Below are 19,746 nucleotides of genomic sequence, written 5' to 3'. Positions count from 1 at the left end.
ACAACCACCTGAAGGAGCAGCGCTCCGAAAGCTAGCGCTTCCACATAAACCTGTTGGACTATAACGTGGTGTTGTGTGATTTTTAACTTTGCACACCCCAGTCCAACACCAGTACTGCCAAATCATGAAGTAAAAAGGATTTTTAAAGGTTTTACAAGAAGTATCAGGTCACATCTACCAGAAAAGGATGGGCAGATTGTGTCTGCTTCCTCTGAAAAATTGAAGATTGACGTGTGGCTTAAAGAAATGATGTTGATTCTTGGATCAAACACCACTGCCAGTATGACAGGCCTGAGTATTAAGCACTATATGTTAGCTCATGTAACATACACCACAAAAACTGGGTTTGTGCTGTGACAGATGTCATGAAGTTTATTAATGATACCAAACATTGACATTTGTCTAATAATCACAATTGATTTTGTGATTCGTTCATGGAATAGGAGTATTGCCGGCTAGGCTAGCAATTATTTTCCAGTGCTAGTTCTTCTTGAGCTGGTGAGCTGCTTTCTTGAAGCATTGCAGTCCATTTAGTGTACGTAGACTCACAATGCCATCACGGAGGGAGGTCCAAGATTTTGACAGAGTGACACTGAAGGAACTGCAATATAATCTGCAAGTCAGGATGGTGTGTGGTTTGGAGGGGAGCTTCCAGTTCATGATGCAGCCCTGCATCGGTTTCCCTTGTCCTTCCAGATAGAAGCGATTATCAGTTTGGAAGACACAGTCTATGAAGACTCATTAATTTCTGCAGTGGACATTGCTGGAGCTACTTGCTGCTGCTGCTGCTGCTGCCGACAGCTGATGGAGTGAGTTGGACCCGTACCACCATTCCAAGCAAATCATAGCTGATCTTCCGCACTGCACTCTGGAGTGCACTCTCCATATCTCTAATTCCCTTAATACACAAAAATCTATCAGCGTTAGCCTTGAATATACTGAATAACTGAGTTTACTCTAACCTCTAGAAACAGAATTGATCTTAGCATACTGCTACTCCCTTTTTCTAACATTTAGTGTAGCTAAGCAGTCAATTCACTTAGGACAGCTGACGGCCGAAGTGAAAGGGATTCTGGCAACAAGTTCATAGATAATAGGTTGCCTCCACTTGCTCAAGGATTATGATCTATTGTTTCACATCCTCTGCCCATGTCATACCAATCTGATGCTCAAAGACAGACAGCACTAGCTGAGAGTTCCACTTTTCCTTTATCGATAAGCATGCTATCAATTTAAAGCGCAGCACCATAAGAAGTCAGCTTCCCTGTATTCTGTGCTGCTACTGGTCATTCTGTTTGTCACTACCTTTGAGCAGTATTCTGTATCAGGCACAAATCATGTCACTATAAAATGCCAATGTGTTTCTTCTGATACATTTAGATTATAGGCTCGATTCTTCCAGCAGCATTCATGCCACACTGGTAACTCCCCATGCATGATGCAATACTACTGAGAGCCAAATGTTTTCTTTCATTGAAATGAAAGCTTGAGAATAAAAATTTCAGTGACCAGTACTGTACAAAACATTCCAGAAGCAGTCTCCCCAGTGCCCTGTATAATTGAACCTAGGCTCCCTATTATTGCATTCATTTGGCCTCGCAATGATATTCTGTTAGCTTTCCTGATTACTGGCTGCACCTACATATTAACCTTCTGCAATTCATATACTAGGACACCAAATCTCTTTGCAAGTCAGAGCTCTGCGATCTCTCACCATTTAAATATGTTTTTTTTAAAATTCTTTCTGCCAAAATGGACCATTTCACACTTCCACATTACACTACTCTTGCCAGATCTTTGCCCACTCAGTGAACTTATTTATACCTTTATGCAGACTCATGTCCTCTTCACAACTACTTTCCTTCCTTTGCTTGTACTGCCAGCAAATATACCTATCGAACCTTTGGTCTCTTCATCCAAAACATTTTTATAAGCTGCAAAGAGTTGAGATCCCAACATTGAAGCCTGTGGCACACCGCTTGTGACATCCTGCCAGCCTGACAAAAACACATCTATTCCTGCTCTGTTTTCTGTTAAATAGCCAAATCTTCTATTCATGCCAATGTAGTAAGCCCTCACCATGAGCTTTGATTTTTCTGCAGTTACCTTTGTGGCACCTGATCAAATGCCTTCTGGAAATTCAAGGCCAAAACACCCCCTGGTTCCCCTTTAACTACAGCACAAGTTACAACTTCAAAGAACTCCAATAAATTAGACTTGATTTCCCTTTGACAAAACTACACTGACTCTGCCTAATCACCTTGAACCTGTTCAAGCGCCCTGATATAACTTCTTCAATAGCTTCGAATAATGTTTCTCTAGGACAAACATTAAGCTAACTGACCTGCAATTTCCTGCTTTCCTCTCTTTTTGAATTAAATGTTTCAGTAACAATTTACCAATCTTAAGTAACTTTTCCTGAAACTGAAGAGTTTTAGAAAATTAAATCAACGCATCAACCATCTCATTAGCTACTTCTTTGAAGACCCGAGATGAATTCAGTTAGAACATGGAGACATTGTCAAATTTCAGTTCCAACAATTTACTCAGTTCTACCTCCCTGTTTGTTGGAATTTTTTTTGAGTTCCTCCTTTCCTTTCAATTCTTCTGACCTCTTGACGGATCAGTTGCTGTCTCTATTTGTGGTTGAAGACGATACAGCTAATTTAAGTAGAGCAGAAGAAACAATTGTTTGGGTAGAACAAGAGAGATCCACTGAACATGAAGTCTGCAACTAAAGCAAGTATTATGATCCCAGCAGTTGCTACGATCAGGCAAGTCAGATCCCAGACTGAAGTCTCACTTGACAGGTCATGTTTTGTTTTTTCAGTTTTAATAAGATGTTCTTTCACTGAAGCAATGCAGCAGATTCTGATTTATCAACAAAATAGAAGTTTACGACACAAAATAAATTAAGATAAAATAAACTGAATGATTATATAATTATTTACATGTAATATGTTTAAATATTTTGAAACACTAAAAATACAACCCAATTAACCCCAACAGCATCCCGGCATAATAGTCAAATACCAGAGAATGCCCTTCACCAACCCAGCACAGAGGCCGAAAGACCCTTCGTTAAGTCCTCATTATTGTGAATAAATTTTCTCAACTTCAAATATATATTTACTCATGGGACATGGACAATAATTAATTAATTGACTTATTCTTGTCACAAATGCATGCTATACAGACAGATTGTACCATACAAATGGCACCAGGACAGCAGGCGAGACTGTGGAATAAAGTGCAACAGCTTCACAGAAGAGGAGGGAGAGGGAGAGGGAGAGGGAGACACCCACTAAGGATGTTACCTAGTAGGGTGACGAAACATCTGGAAGTGAACCTTCAAGCTCAGCGAGCAATCCTCCATCCATATTAGTGCTTGTTCTCGAGCTTTGCCCATGGTGAGAGTACTCAGGAACTTTTCTTTTAGTGCCCCTGGTAGATTTTGAAAGAACATTTCCTCTTGGGAGACAATCTAGAATGAGGGGTCAGAGTTTACAAAATATGGGGACGTCCATTTAAGACAAACATTTTTTTTCCTCTCCAATGATCAAGACTGTTTGGAATTTCCTGCTTTCTCTGGTGGACACAAGTGATCTCAGTGCAGCAAAGAACAGGAGTCATTGCCAGTATCATGATTTGAGAATCACAAACATTTTCCTTGATTATTGTGGCACTGCTGCTTCAGGGAGTTTGCTGTCAAGAAGCCCCCTTACAGCACACAATACTTATATTTCCTGAGAGTTTGGGATGTCACTAAGAGTGTCACATTAGTAACTAGTCTTCTGAAAATGTAAACAAATTTCTCCATGAAATCAGATGAGAGGTCGTAAGAATTAGGAAGGTCTTGACTCATGCCTCACCCTACACAATTATCTATGTAGCATGTTGAAAATAAGATGATTTTGCTATTGGAAGGAATTAAAACTAACTTTCAATGACAGGGGGACAAGTCACCTGACTCATGAGTATCTATCGCATGACTGTTGGGCCAAGAGGGGTCAAACAGGTGACTGACATACATTTATAGCCAGCCCCCAAAGAAAGGTTGATTAACAGGGACAGGCAGGGAGACAGGGGGAAGAGACACACCATGTTAGGGGAAAACCTGGAGCTCTGCAGCATCAGCAAGAGGGAAGAGCAAAGCCCATTGAGTACCCAGACCATCACAAAAAGATGGTAGGTCAATTGGGACGTGGGAGGGCGCTATCTCCATTCCTCCTTCCACAGAATGGCTCCAGCGTTGGTAAAGCATTCTCATTAGTCAAGAGTTCTTTCTTTGTTTAATTAACAAATGTATCATGTCTAAACTGCTGCTTCTCAAACTCTCTGAAGATTGCAATGAATCTTTCACTTGCTATATTAGGTAACTGGGATCATGAAACCAAACAAAAATCAACACTATGCATAAATTAGCTACTATACTTCCTGCAACACATGAGATTACACCATAAAATGCTGTGAAATGTCCCATAATCAAGGAAAACGCTAGATAAATGCAAATCTCCTTTCATCGATGCAGTTGAATACCATTAATTAAAATACCACGAATTTAACAGTTGTAATTACATTTTGGAATGCAAAGCACAAGGGACCCTAGTTTCTTCCAAAATACTATTTTCACTCTGTGTCAGAGTGGGTCAATGTCATTTACCCTTCAGTTTTCTTCCCCAGAGAGAAACAGAATGTGCATCACATTCTACACCCAAGATTAATGAACAGAGGTTAGCAGATGACCAGCAGAAAAAAAACAAAACCTCATCGAGACCATGCACTGAAATCCAATCTGGAAAGAAATCCTGCCTATACAGCTAGTAAACGGAATGATATTGAATTGTATCTTTTCTTTCTTTCTAACAGAAAAATACAATGCAGGTTTTGGTAAAATACTCTCATCATTGCATGTTTGTATTCGTGGTATCCAATTTACCAAAAACAATACTTTGAATAATTTACTAGAGATTCTTCAAAATATTTAACATTGTCATATAGTGGATTTTAGCGAGTTTTGAGAAGTTTTGTAGCTCAGGTTGAGACTTTGGATATAGGTTTGCTCGCTGAGCTGGAAGGTTCATTTCCAGACGTTTCATCACCCTACTAGGTAACATCTTCAATGAGCCACAGGCAAAAAGCACTGCTGGAAATTCCTGCTTTCTATTTGCGTGTTTGGTTTTCTGATGTCATTTCCTGTGATGAAGTCACTTCCTGTTCCTTTTCTCAGAGGGTGGCAGATGGGGTCTAACTCTATGTGTTTGTTGACAGAGTTCCGGTTGGAATGCCATGCTTCTAGGAATTCTCGTGCGTGTTTTTGTTTGGCTTGTCCTAAGGTGGATGTGTTGTCCCAGTCGAAGTGGTGTCCTTCCTCATCTGTATATAAGGATACTAGTGAGAGAGGGTCATGTCTTTTTGTGGCTAGTTGGTGTTCATGTATCCTGGTGGCTAGTTTTCTGCCTGTTTGTCCAATGTAGTGTTTGTTACAGTCCTTGCATGGCATTTTGTAAATGACATTAGTTTGTTTATACCGAGCAAGGACAAGCCAAACAAAGGCACGCATGAGAAATGACATAATCAACCCAAACATATAAATAGAAAGCAGGAATTATCAGCAGAACTTCGCCTGAGGCCCACCGAGGATGTTACCTAGTAGGGTGACGTAACATCTGGAAATGAACCTTCAAGCTCAGCGAGCAAACCTCCATCCACATTAGTGCATGTTCTTGAGCTTTGCCCATGGAGAGAGTACTCAGGAACTTTTCGTTTAGTGCACCTGGGAGATTGGAGCTATGAGGAGCAAGTGTGGTCTGCATATGCTGGAGATCAGAGCTGAAAATGTGTTGCTGGAAAAGCGCAGGTTAGGCAGCATCCAAGGAACAGGAGATTCGACGTTTCGGGCATAAGCCCTTCTTCAGGAAATGATTGGAGCTATGGGTGAGCGGTTGACAAGTTGTAAAAGTTCCATCTAAAATGGCAGATCTCTGCAGGTGAACTGCATCGGATGTTGGTGGCACCCAAATAAAAATACTGTATCATCAACAATTGAGCATTTGTAAATTATTAAAGATATGAATAATTTCAGTTCTGCTTTGCACCACAGAATCATACATCACAGAAGGAAAAATTTGGCTCTTTGAAAGAGTTAGTCAATTCATTGAATTTCCTTGCTCTTTGCTCAATTTTTCTTGATTTCAAATATACATCCAATTCCTTGTTGAAAGTTACTGTTAAATATCTTTTAAATTGCTGACAAGCTGTGAATTCCAGATGACACACACAGATCATGTAAAAAAACTCATCTCCCACTAGCTCTTTTACTGTCACTCACATAAGTACAAAATCAGTACTTCTTCTGGCTCTCAACTCTCCTGTAGTTCCTCCAGATCTAATCTATCAAAATTACTCAATTTTGAAACCCTCTATTGAAGCCCCACTTATCTTTCCCTGCAATAAAGGGAGTAACACAAGTTTCTTCATTTCTTCTGCATAATTTAAATACCTTACTCCCAATATCACTCCAATAAACTTTCTCAGATCATTCTTTAAGGTCTTGGCATCCTTCCAATAAATCTAGTGACCAGATAAATTTTTAAAATATTCCTTCACAGGATATGGGCATCACTGGCTAGGCCATCATTTATTACCCATACCTAACTGGCTTAGAGAAGACAGTGGTGAGCTGCCGTGTACAATCCATGTAGTGTGTGCACATCCACGGAACAGACGCAACACAAACTGAGGCAAGTGATTGTAAAGGTTTACTATTAATCCCTTGCTTCCAAATCCTTTAACTCAAGCCAAGGGAAGTCAGCTGGCATTTAAGTAGCCTTCTCAACTTGTTAAAAGTTAATTTTGTTTTTGGGATATTGATGCAGCAGGTTAGCCCAGCATTCATCGCCCATTTCCACTTTAACATGGAGAAGGGAGCAGTGGGGTATTTTCTTGAGCCTTCAGTCCACGTGGTACTTAGAAATCTATAATGAAATACATTTTTAATTTCATGCAGGGGGTGTAGACTCTACTGGCCAAGTCAACGTTTATTTCCAATCCATAATTGCCATTGTAGAAATGGCAGTGAGCTGAATTTCTTGAATCGCTGCAGTCCATTTGATACAGATAGATCCACAATGTTGCTAGAGAGAGAGCTGCAGAATTTTAACATATTGACTGTGGAGGAACAGTGATATACTTTCAAGTCAGAATGATGTGTCGCTTGGAGAAGAACACATCCTGTCATACTCAACTAATTTTCCAACCCCTATCAATTCAGAAGAATTATCATACTGGACTTGAAACATTAATTCTGTTTCTCTTTCCACAGTTGCTATCTGGTCTGCTAAGCTTCCCTAACATTTTCAATTTGTTTTTAAAATTCAGATTGCTAGCATCCGCAGTATTTTGCTGTTCATTCAAATCTATGTGCACATACCCCAATCTCAATACTCTATTATAAAACAAAGAACTGTGGATGTCAGAGATCTGAAACAAAAATTGCTGGAGAAACTGAGTAGGTCTGGCACCATCTCTACATCTTTCTCTCTCCACTGGCTCTGCCAGACCTGTTGAGTTTGTTCAGCAATATCTATTTTTTTGTCTCTTATTTTTAGACAACCTCTTCAAACCCACAAACTTCTGGAAAGCCAAGAGCATCAGATACATGGGCGGCACGGTGGTTAGCACTGCTGCCTCACAGTGCCAGAGACCCGGGTTCAATTCCCACCTCAGGCGACTGTCTGTGTGGAGTTTGCACGTTCTCCCCGTGTCTGCGTGGGTTTCCTCCGGGTGCTCCGGTTTCCTCCCACAGTCCAAAGATGTGCGGGTCAGGTGAATTGTGTAAACAAGGAGGTGGCTGGAAGAACACAGCAAGCCAGGCAACATCAGAAGATGCAGAAGTCAAAGTTTTAGGTGTAACCCTTCTGTATCACTGGGTCAAAATCCAGAAGTCCCCCCCCCCCCCCCCCCTTCAGGGTGTTGCAATCTACCTACATCATGTGGACTGCAGTGCTTAAAGAAGGCAGCTTAGCAAGGGTAGCTATGGAATGCAATGGAGTTTAACAGAAAAGCTGCGAATGCTGGAATTCAGAAACAAAAACAAATTGCTGGAGAAACTCAACAGGTCAGGCAGCATCTGTGCAGAGAGAAAAGGAGAGCACAGTTATAATATTTGGGTATTCAGCGCTCCTTCTTCAGAACTCAGAGAGGCAACAAAGTGTGGGGCCCAGCCAGCAATGCCCACGTCTCTCGGTTGAATAACAATAAAAAAAACTCTATCAAAACACAAACATTATGTGGTTAAAACCTGCGACGCTGTAACTCGGGCAGAAATCTCCAACTGATTCTACAGAACGCCGCGGGAGCTGCGAGATACAGGAAGCCAATGCCTTCAGGGCCTCCATGGGAAGCTGCTTTCTGACGACCTACCGTATCATGAAGCTGGGGCAGGGTGGGTAACCTCAGGCCGGGAGCCGGCAACCTGCTGGAGGCCTCTCCTGTCAGCAGCCACCGCCGCCGCGACCGGCCTCAGGAGGGACCCCAGAAACAAGCAACCCCAGAGCGCGCCTGATCCATTCGACACCGCAACATCGCGCCCCCGACCCCATTTCTTGGAGATCTTCCTCTCGCGTGTGCCCGAATAAAGAGGATCCCGAGAGGGCAGTCGTTCCGCCTGACCCGGGACCGTCGCGTTTCACAAGGCGGTTTTGTCAGACAGCCAAAAATCCTGTCAGTGTGAGGGGGGGCCTATCTGAGCTGAGGGGCGTATGGACTATACGCATGCGTATTCGCGATCAACCACCCATTGGCGCCATCTTTATGAGGGGCGGTGATGTCGCCGAAAAGACACGAAGGTGCCCGATCATACCCGAGTGTTGACATCAGGTGAATAAGAACATGTGGCCAACATGTTTCCAATCCTAAAACCAGCAGAGATCTTCCACACAACACAAAACTAAAACAAAATCACAAGGCGGCTCGCTACAGTTTTATTTAAACTTTAACAAAGTTCAATTCAATCTAAATTACAGTAGCTACAGTATGTAAAATGAGTAAAGTAGCTAAAGTAAACCTGTCTCCCACTGAGTTTTGCAAATTCACCTAACCTGCACATCTTTATTATCAAACTTGCTAATCAGGGTAGCAATGTTCCACTGAACGTATTTCTTGCTATTTTTATTCCATTTTCCCTCCTTATTCAGTGTCTACCGGTGACAGGGTCGAGGTGAACCTCATAAAGTACGTGTTTCTCTGATTGGGTCTGTTAATCTGGTCTAATCAGGGAGCCCTGGCTGACAGATACAAACAGGAGTCTGCTGACTCTGAGTGAACAGGATTAGTGTCAAGTAATATGTACATGTAAAAAAATTGTGACTTGGTGACAGGCTACCAGCCTTTATGGAATCATTTCAGTGGCGACATGAGAGAAAAAAATTGCACATGAAGAAATTCACTCATAAAAGTTATCTTTGAGTTGGGATAATCATTTTTAGCATTATGCTATTATTTGAGAAACTTGACTCATTGAAACCTGCCATTGAAGATTGGACCTCTTATGTGGAAAGAATGTAATACTTTTTCCAGACAAGTGACTTTGGGGCAGATGAAAACACTGAGTAGGAGTGGCATGGTGGTTCAGTGGTTACCACTGCTGCCTCATAGCACCTGGAACCAAGGTTCAATTCCAGCCTTGGGCAACTGTCTGTGTGGAGTTTACTCATTCTCCTCCTGTCTGCGTGCGTTTCCTCTGGGTGTTTCAGTTTCTTCCCGCAGTCCAAAGACGTGCAGGTTAGGTGAATTGGCCATGCTCATGTCCCATGGTGTTCAGGGATGTGTAGATTAGGTGCATTAGTCAGGGGTAAATGTAGAGTAATAAGGTAGGGTCTGGGTGGGTTACTTTTTGGAGGGTCAGTATGGGCTTGTTGGGTAGAAAGGCCTGTTTCCACACTGCAGGGGTGCTGTGATAAATCTCCTGACAGCTTGTGGACCCATAGCTTTTTTGGTTATTAGGAGACTTGAAGCACCAGATTCAAAACCTTTCAAGAGTTGACAGATTTAGTTACAGAATATTGTGACCTCAAGCCTCTGCTAATTCTAATATGCTATCAGTTTTACTCAGCAATTCGAGAATCAAGGAAATCCTGGGATTTTTGACTAGATTAAGGTGACTGGCAGAGGCATGTGACTTTGGTTTAACCCTTAATGAGATGTGACAGAGTATTTGCTATGTGGGATTAATGATGTAACCATGCAAAAGCACCTATTCTTAAAACTCCACTGGACTTTGAACAAGCACTACAACTGGCTTTGTTATTAGAAATTGCAGCAAGTGGAGCATGTGCATTAGAGGGTATGCGGATGGAAGTGGACACCCTCGCCAGGCTAATTGAGTTTGGGGTCGAGAGTGTGATGCTGGAAAAGTACAGCAGGTCAGGCAGCATTCAAGGAAAAGGAGAATTGACGTTTTGGTCAAAACTCTTCATCCTGATGAAGAGCTTTTGCTTGAAACATTGATTCCGTTGCTCCTCGGATGCTGCCTGACCTGCTGTGCTTTTCCAGCACCACACTCACAACTCTAATCTCCAGCATCTGCCTTTGTGAGCTTCCCCTTTGTCTAATTGAGCTTGGGGAACACCACTTGAGTAAAGGCAATTGCATAGCCTCAGTCAGGGCCCACAGCAAACCCTAAAACAAACTCAAGCCTCAGCCAACCAGTTCACATTTTCTTCAGGATCTGGGCCAGTGAGCCATTGTAGTTGCTGCTGGTATGCGGACCCAAGCAGCCAAAAAGTCCCACTAGGCCTGAATTGAGTAAGAGATCTCATAGGCTGATATCCAGGAGAGTGCACACCCAAAGTTAAATTGCTTAGCAATATCCAAGTCAGAATCAATCAAAATAAATATCTTGTTAAATGGCTGCCTAGTTCTAATGGACATTGGTTGACATTGCTGGATTACACCTCTTCCCACCCTACCTCTTGCAAAAATGCCATCCCGTATTCCCAAATCCTCTGCCTCCACCGTATCTGCTCCCAGGAGGACCAGTTCCACCACAGAACACACCAGATGGCCTCCTTCTTTAGAGACCGCAATTTCCCTTCCCACGTGGTTAAAGATGTCCTCCAATGCATCTCGTCCACATCCCGCACCTCTGCCCTCAGACCCCACCCCTCCAACCGTACCAAGGACAGAACGCCCCTGGTGCTCACCTTACACCCTACAAGCCTTCGCATAAACCAAATCATCTGCCGACATTTCCGCCTACTCCAAAAAGACCTCACCACCAGGGATATATTTCCCTCCCCACCCCTTTCCGCCTTCCGCAAAGACCCTTCCCTCCATGACTACCTGGTCAGGTCCACACCCCCCTACAACCCACCCTCCCATCCTGGCACTTTCCCCTGCCACCTCAGGAACTATAAAACCTGCGCCCACACCTTCTCCCTCACCTCTATCCAAAGCCCTAAAGGAGCCTTCCACATCCATCAAACTTTTACCTGCACATCCACTAATATCATTTATTGTATCTGTTGCTCCCGATACAGTCTCCTCTACATTGGGGAGACTGGGTGCCTCCTAGCAGAGGGCTTTAGGGAACATCTCCGGGGCACCCGCACAAATCAACCACACCGCCCCGTAGCCCAACATTTCAACTCCCCCTCCCATTCTGCCAAGGACATGGAGGTCCTGGGCCTCCTTCACCGCCATTCCCTCACCACCAGACGCCTGGAGGAAGAATGCCTCATCTTCTGCCTCGGAACACTTCAACCCCAGGGCATCAATGTGGACTTCAAAAGTTTCCTCATTTCCCCTTCCCCCACCTCACCCTAGTTCCAAACTTCCAGCTCAGCACTGTCCCCATGACTTGTCCGGATTTGTCCTACCTGCCTATCTCCTTTTCCACCAATCCATTCCACCCTCTCCTCCCTGACCTATTACCTTTATCCCCTCCCCCACTCACCCATTGTACTCTATGCTACTTTCTCCCTACTCCCACCCTCCTCTAGCTTATCTCTCCACGTTCAGGCTCACTGCCTTTATTCCTGATGAAGGGCTTTTGCCCGAAATGTCGATTTCGCTGCTCCTTGGATGCTGCCTGAACTGCTGTGCTCTTCCAGCACCACTAATCCAGATTGCCAGGACTATGCCGACCCTTTCATTGACCCAATGTTCTTAACCATCGTGGATGCACACTCACAGTGGTTGGATGAGCATACGGTTCATTTGTCAAACTCGGATGACAATAGGAAAGCTGCAAGCAACGTTTGCAGCATGCAGTCTCCTAGAAGTGTCACTTGGGTGGCACGGTAGCCCAGTGGTTAGCATTTCTGCCTCACAGTGCCAGGGACCTGGGTTTGATTCCCACCTCGGGCGACTGTCTGTGTGGGATTTGTATGTTCTCCCAGTGTGTCTGCGTGGGTTTCCTCCTACAATCCAAAGATGTGCAGGTTAGGTGAATTGGCCATGTTATATTGCCCATATTGTTAGGTGCACTAGAGTAGAGGAATGGGTGCGGGTGGACTTGTTGAGCCAAAGGCCCTGTTTCCATACTGTAGGGTGTCTAATCTTATCAGCAGGGAATTTGAGTATTTCCTAAAGTTGAATGGCATTCAGCATGTAAGGACAGGTCCACACCATCCATCATCCAATGGTCTGGTGAAAGAGCAGTTGCAATTTTGAAGGTAGGTTTAAAGAAACAGCCGAGAGCTTCACTCGATACCAAACTGTCCCAATTCTTGACTCAATGGACGTGAAACTGGAAAACTTCAGCAGGTCAGGCAGCATCAGAGAAGCAGATTATTCAATGTCTTGGCAGGTTTCCTGCTTCTCAGATGCTGTCTGACCTGCCGTGCTTTTCCAGCTTCACACCTATTTACTTTGGTTTTCAACATCTGCAGTCCTTACTGCCTCCATGTCCCAGATCCTAGTTGATTATCAGACCACCTCTCACATAACTACAGGGATACCTCCAGAGGAGTTGCTAATGGGGAGAAGACTCTGCACCAGATATATCTTCTGAGACCTGGGGCTGGGGATGGTAAAACAGCATCAGGATCACCAATGCTGGACACAACACTCCTCTGAGCGAGACTGACAGTTCACCTCAGGGGATGAAGTTTAGTCTGAAACCATGGCAATGACCCTGCATGGGTAAGTGACATGGTCAGGTCCCATGACATGCAACGTTGGGGTAGATGCGGTGGTTCAAAACAAGCACGTTGACCACATGAAAATGGCAAACTCGCAAATGGTGCAATAGCAAAACATACCTGGCCTCTCAGAACAGCCAGGAACATTGTTGGAACCTATTGACCAGCTCCCTCCATCTAGTATCGAAGAAGCGTTGAAGTTTGAGATGGACACAGCGTATGCCACAGCCTCGGGGCCTTTACTGCCTGGAGAAGAGGATAAATTTTCTCCAAGACGCAAAAGGGCACAAGAGGAGGGCTACAGTCCTCTATACACTGCCTGTATCCCTGGCTGAGTCAGAAGAAATGGACCTGATGCAAAGACACCCCAGGAGATGCTACAGGAAAAGAACAGCCCATGCCAACAGACTTAGAGCGGTAGGGGTGTAGTGATTGTAATGTGGTCAGCCAGGTGGGCCTCATAGAGTAAGAGTTCCCTGATTAGGCTGTTGGGCTGGTCCAAGAGGGGAGTCCGGGCTGTCAGAGGTTCTGTTCACTCTAGGAGCAGGCTCTGAGGAAGCCAGGCCAGTGTCAAATACCATGCATATGTAAAATAAAGGATATCTTGGTGATGGGTTGCTGGCCCCCTGTCGGAGTTATTTCACTTCCCACTTATTCTTCCGATGATTTACATCAGTTCCACAATTTCCAGTTTCTTAACCCGAGCCACCTCTTCTTCATCTGCCATTACTCTCCTTTGCCTGAGCTTGTTCTTCCTTTGAACAAAGTTTCCCTTAGCTCAGTCTCTTTCTCCAAGTCACGGACATGGCTATGGGTATCAGAGTTTATGAACTAGAGACCAAACTACTGACTCTGCAGCAGATCAGGTAATGGACAATGTAATTTCTCCACTTTATGCACATGGTCTACACCCCCCCAGGATGGGAACATTGGATAAGGTGACTGGATAGCAAGACAGTTGATGGATTGAATTAACTTCTCAAAATTCTCCAGATTCAGGGATTCATTAGATTGGAAGATAGTAAATCTAATTTTTTTCAAACAAAAGACAGGGAGGCAGAAAGTAGGAAACTGCAGATTTATCAGACAGAAAATGTTTGAAACTATTATTAACTATGTCATAGCAGTGCACTTACTACATTGAAGGTTTTCAGGCAGAATAAATTTGAATTTAAAAACAGAAACATAGAAAATAGATGCGAGAGAAGGCTATTCGACTCTGCTCCATCTTTCAATATGACAAGAGCTGATCATCCAATCAGTACCCGATTCCTGCTATCTCCTCAGATCCTTTGGTAGGTGGATAAGAACACATTCAGCTGCAAGGTCAGAATCCACCTGCCTAGACTGAATTTAATCAGCTCACTAAGATTGACAATTTCCACTGCATCTCATGACAACTCTAGTTCAAACAATCTCTTATGCTGGGTGAAGGCCCCTCAAGTTGTCTTCGCCATTTAATGAGATCACGGTTGACCTGATTACTCCCCAATTCCCTCCACACTCAACAACCTTTCACATAGCCCAAAGCCTCGAATGTACTTTGTGACTATATAAAAGACGCTTGTAAAACTGCACAAAAATTGGCTCAAGTTCTATCCATTACACCTGGCTTTCTCTGGAAATGATTTTAAAACCCTCCTATTATCTTTCCCTGTGCTTATCAAGAATCTACCTACTTCAGACTGAGAAATATTAAAAGGTTTTTGAGGAGGAGAGTTCCAAAGAATTATGCCTCATCTTTGATTTAATTGAACAAACATGTTTAGACAAATATTCTTAACTCTCTGATAAGAGGAGACACCTTGTCCACATCCACCCTGTGAAGGCTCCTCAGAAACTTATATTTTAATTAAATTGCCTCTTTCTCTTCTGAATGTCAGTGGGTACAAGACTATGTCTTCCAAAATTTATTCGAAAATCATTATGGTAAAAACAATGACTGCAAATGATGGAAACCACATTCTAGATTAGAGTGGTGCTGGAAAAGCACAGCAGTTCAGGCAGCATCCGAGGAGCAGGAAAATCGACATTTCGGGCAGAAACCCTTCATCAGGAATACAGGCAGAATGCCTGAAGGGTGAAGAGATAAAAATCACCATGTCCATTCAAAGTATTAACTACCCTCCCTGTGAATCAACTTTGAAGTAAGGTTGTTTTTCTACATTCATTGAGGGACTAGCATTTGTAGCCCAGGGGGCAGTTAAGAGTCAACCACATTGCTGTGTGGTTGGAGTCAAACGTAGGCCAGACCAGGTAAAGATGGCAGTTTTCTTCTCTGTAAGGGCATTAGTGAACCAGATGGTTTTTTTCCAACAATCAGCTCAAGGTTGCCAACAGACTCTGTGATGAAGATGCTCCTTGTACAAAGCTAGGTTGTCCTTGGATTTTTTTTTTCAGAGAGGTCGTAAAAGACACAGACTCCAAAAATGTCTGGGCTTGGATGGGTTTCAGGGCCAGGTTGATTATATCTAACAAATACTGCCTCATGGAAATGACTTTCAAGTTCTTTTGAAAGGGGAGTGGCCAATGTTCCCAACTCAGCTTTTCTCTGATTTGGTTTGGTTTTTAGTACAGCAATGATTTTGAAGATGCTGGACCCAAAGAAACAAGTCCATGCTGTACTCTCTCTCTGACATTCTTCTTTAAGACCCCATATTTGATTTAACATTTTGTGCAAAGGGGTGTTTATGGGGATTGTTGCAAATATTGGAACAGCATCATTAAGTTATGTTGATCTGTTGGGTTTCAGACAGGATAAATTATTCTGTATTCTAGTCTCTTTTGTTTGTGTAATCTGGTAAATAAATTCTGTTTTGTGCGGCACAGTAGCTCAGTGGTTAGCACTGTTGTCTCACAGCACCAGGGAGCCTGGTTCGATTCCATCCTCGGGCAACTGTCGGTGTGGAGTTTGCACATTCTCCCTGTGTCTGCATGGGTTACCTCTGGGTGCTCCGGTTTCCTCCCACAGTCCAAAGATGTGCAGGTCAAGTGAATTGGGCATTCTAAATTGCCCAAAGTGTTAGGTGCATTAGTCAGAGGAAAATGGGTCTGAGTTGGTTACTCTTCGGAGGGTCGGTGTGGACTTGGTGGGTCGAAGCACCTGCTTCCACACTGTCTGGAATCTAATCTAATTTAATCTGTTTAAAACTGTTATGGACTAGGCCAGACCACTCAAACTATTCTTAAGCAGGCAGCCCAGACCATAACTTTGCAATTTGTTTCATAAGTGTCCATTAAAAATTACTCAGAGTAAGTTAGCTAGGTTGACTACCAGGTTTTAAAACAGACAAAAATTTATTCACAAAATTACGCAATGAAAATCAAAGAACAGAATAAAGAACCCCTACAGAATTCAGTCTATCCAAACTGGACTTAATTATGCTGTTGTGAACATACACAACAGTCCCAGTAAACAAACCCCTTAAACAGAGCAACAATGAAACAAAGGCTTACAGGTTGATGTTAGAAGGGCAGAAGGGGAGAGAGTCTAGCAGCCTGTTTCAACACAGTCCCACTGCTGAACTCCCGAACTGTAATGGGATTGCCTCTAGAAATCTGGTCAATCCATCCATTACTGCTAATAAATACTTATTCCCACTTTTTGATGGAGGTAGGGGGCCTTCGCAATCAATCAACACTCTTGTGAAAGGTTCCTCCAATGCAGGAATAAATATTAAAGGTGCAAGTTTTATTATTGCCTGTGGTTTTCCGATTAGCTAACATGTATGACATGTCTGGCAAAATTCAACCACATCCGTGTGTAGTCCAGGCCAGCAAAAATAGATTTGTATTTTAGCCTGTGGTTTCCTCACCCCTAAATTACCTCCATGTGATAGCTCATGTGCTACTCGCAGCACCTCCTTTCTATACTCCACTGACAAAGCAATTTGGTGAATCTCTGCCCATTTCTCATCTGCTTGAATGTGTGATGGTCTCCATATCCTCATTAAGACATCATTTATTAACACATAGGGATGTATTCACTCTCCTTTTCTGTATATGCCCTTTGATACAAATGTTTTAAGCTCTCATATTTCCTCTGTAGCTCAATAAGCTTAGCAGAGCTAAAGATACGTGCATGTTTACCTATTTGCTCCTTCTCTCTACCACTTATCTGATCAAAGAAAGTCTCTGATAAAGCTATTTCAGCTTCCTTATATGTGTCTTTTGGTTTTCTCCTGCTTCAGTTTGTGACTCTGTCATCTTTTGACCACACAATCTGAGAAGATCCCTGAATAAACGCCCTGCATTTCTTCAGTTGCTTGAGTCTCCACTGGCTTTTCAACTAAAGTAGGCAGCACGACTCCCTGTGAACCAGCTATATCATTACTGAGGACAAATTGTATTCCTGGAGCTGAGAGTTTGTCCAGTTTTCCTATCACAAATTGTCCACTCTTTTCTGACCTATCTAGCCTCACTTTACATAACTGAGCACTTTTTGTCTCACCATGAATTCCTGTTACCAGTACCTTTTCCTGCATCTTGGATGCTGCCTGACCTGCTGTGCTTTTCCAGCAATACTCTAATCTTGTCTCTAATCTCCAGCATCTGCAGTACCCATTTTCACCTGCTCAGTTAGAAAGCTGTTCACATCCCCTTAACTGAGACAGGTTACTTCTAAAAACATAAAAGCTTTGGCCTAAAGACTCATCTGTTTATGGAAAATCAAAAGACTTTTCACCTCTGTACCAAACGCATCCATATAGGAGCCCGGCCTGTTTACAACCCCTCTGTGGAGAACAAAGGACACAGTATCCTTGAGAAAAGGAACAGCTTTTAGAAAAAAAAGACCAGCTTTGTGACAAAACTAAATGGCTTGACCAGGTGCATCACTCCTGGATTATCCGCATTACACCTGCTTAAAGCAACTGTAAAAATAGAGTCTGGGCTACTTTCTTGAAATGTTTTGAGGGGGTCTGGCCTGGTCCATAACAGATAGGGAGCTCTTTGTGGGATTTGTTCTATAGTTACAAATTGGGGTTAGGTTGTTTGACTCAAAGGCAACAAGTGGTAGGTATTAGTTTCTTTTATTCTGGGTGTTGAATGTGGTTGGTTTAAACAGTGCTTGAGATAGCAATGGCTCTTTCAGCCACCAGGAGTTTTATGGGGGTGGAAGAAATGACCTTGGGGGTTTTACAAAAGGTGATTAAGGCCAAGCTGCTGGAGATAGCAGCCAGGCTGGAGCTGCCTCCTTCCGAGAGGAAAGGAGAGATAATTTCAGCAATAGCTCAGCACTTAAAGTTGCTGAAAATGCCATCAGAATCTTTAGAGTGGTCTAAAATTCAGTTCAAAATTAAGTAGCTTGAGTTAGAGGCAAAAGACAAGGAAAATACAACAGAAATGAAACAGTTTGAATTGTGAGGAAAGAGAAAAAGAACAAATTGCTTTCACAGGTCAAAAAGGAGAGAGAGAGAGAGAGAAGAAAGGAAGAAAGAAAGGGAGTTTGAACTTCAGATTTTGACACTTAGACAGGAGTTCAAGCGTCCACTTCCTGAAGTAGTGAGAACTCTTGTGGAAGAACAGAGTTAAACCATCAAGATTAGCAGCTGAAATTGCTGATGATTATGAATTGGACCATAAATCAACATCTGGTTTCCACAATCAATTTCAATCCATGAGGGATAATTACGAGGGAAAAGAGAAATTCTCACATGGAAAGGGAAATGTAGATCATATGGAAAATGTGCCACAGGGTAAAAAGGAAACCCTTGAAGGGACCAGAGAAGTTAAAAAGCTCCGGTGTTTTCACTGCAATAAAGTAGGCCACATGAAATCACAGTGTTGGTAGGTTAGGAAAAGCACTGGGAGGCCAGATGTAGGAAAATAGGATAAACCAGCGAATTTTGTTGGAGTGGTAAGAGAAAGCATGTGGAGGCTAGAAAGCTGCATCAGAATGTACAAGCTAGTTGAAGGTTGGTTATGGAGCAAGTGCCAGATCTTAAACCAGAAACCTCCGAAGGTAAAGTTTCCTCGCATAGGCCAGGAGCAGCAGGTAAAGAGGTTCCAACATTAAGAGACACAAGATCCTTTGAATTGGTGATGCTCAAAGATGAGGAGACGTGCCCCTCTGAAGGATTATTGCCAGAAAAGTTATGAGTAATGGGAATTCACGGTGAGACAAGAAGCACTCAGTTATGTAAAGTGAGGTTAGAGTGTTCAGTAAGAGTGGAGAATTCATGGTAGGAGTACTGGACAAACTCTCAGCTCCAGGAATACAGCTGGTTTACAGGTAGGAGTGCTGCCTACTGTGGTTGAAAAGCCAGTGGAAACCCAGGCAACTGAACCACTGCAGGACTCATATCCTGGGACTTTTCTGGACTGTGTGGTAATGAGGTTACAAAGTCACTAGTTGAAACAGTAAAGATCAAAGAGTATAGATAAGGAAGTTGAAGTGGAATTAGCAGAGACCCTATTGATCAGATCGTGGAGACGAAGCATGAGCAGATGGATGACAATAAAGACATCTTTAGTTCAGACAAATTAATTGAGTTACAGCAGAAAGATAAAAATTTAACGCAATTTTATCAAAAGGCATACACAGAAAAAGAATCCAAATATTTTCCTGAATGGTGTTATCTTAAAAAATGATGTCTGAATG

General features: G+C 43.0%; 1 protein-coding gene across 1 annotated transcript in view; it reads right to left on the bottom strand.

The window, feature by feature from the left end:
- Positions 1 to 8,531, bottom strand: part of LOC132816874 (A-kinase anchor protein 17A-like) — a 33,796-nt gene extending 25,265 nt beyond the window's left edge. Inside the window, exon 1 of the mRNA XM_060826866.1 lies at positions 8,425 to 8,531. The gene's annotated coding sequence lies outside the window, so the exon portion shown is untranslated. The remainder of the gene's footprint in view (positions 1 to 8,424) is intronic.
- Between the last annotated feature and the right edge of the window lie 11,215 nt (positions 8,532 to 19,746).

Source organism: Hemiscyllium ocellatum, chromosome 6 (assembly GCF_020745735.1).
Source record: "Hemiscyllium ocellatum isolate sHemOce1 chromosome 6, sHemOce1.pat.X.cur, whole genome shotgun sequence".
Lineage (NCBI taxonomy): Eukaryota > Metazoa > Chordata > Chondrichthyes > Orectolobiformes > Hemiscylliidae > Hemiscyllium > Hemiscyllium ocellatum.
Note: the sequence above shows the minus strand (reverse complement) of the source record. Positions and strands in the feature narration are given on the sequence as shown.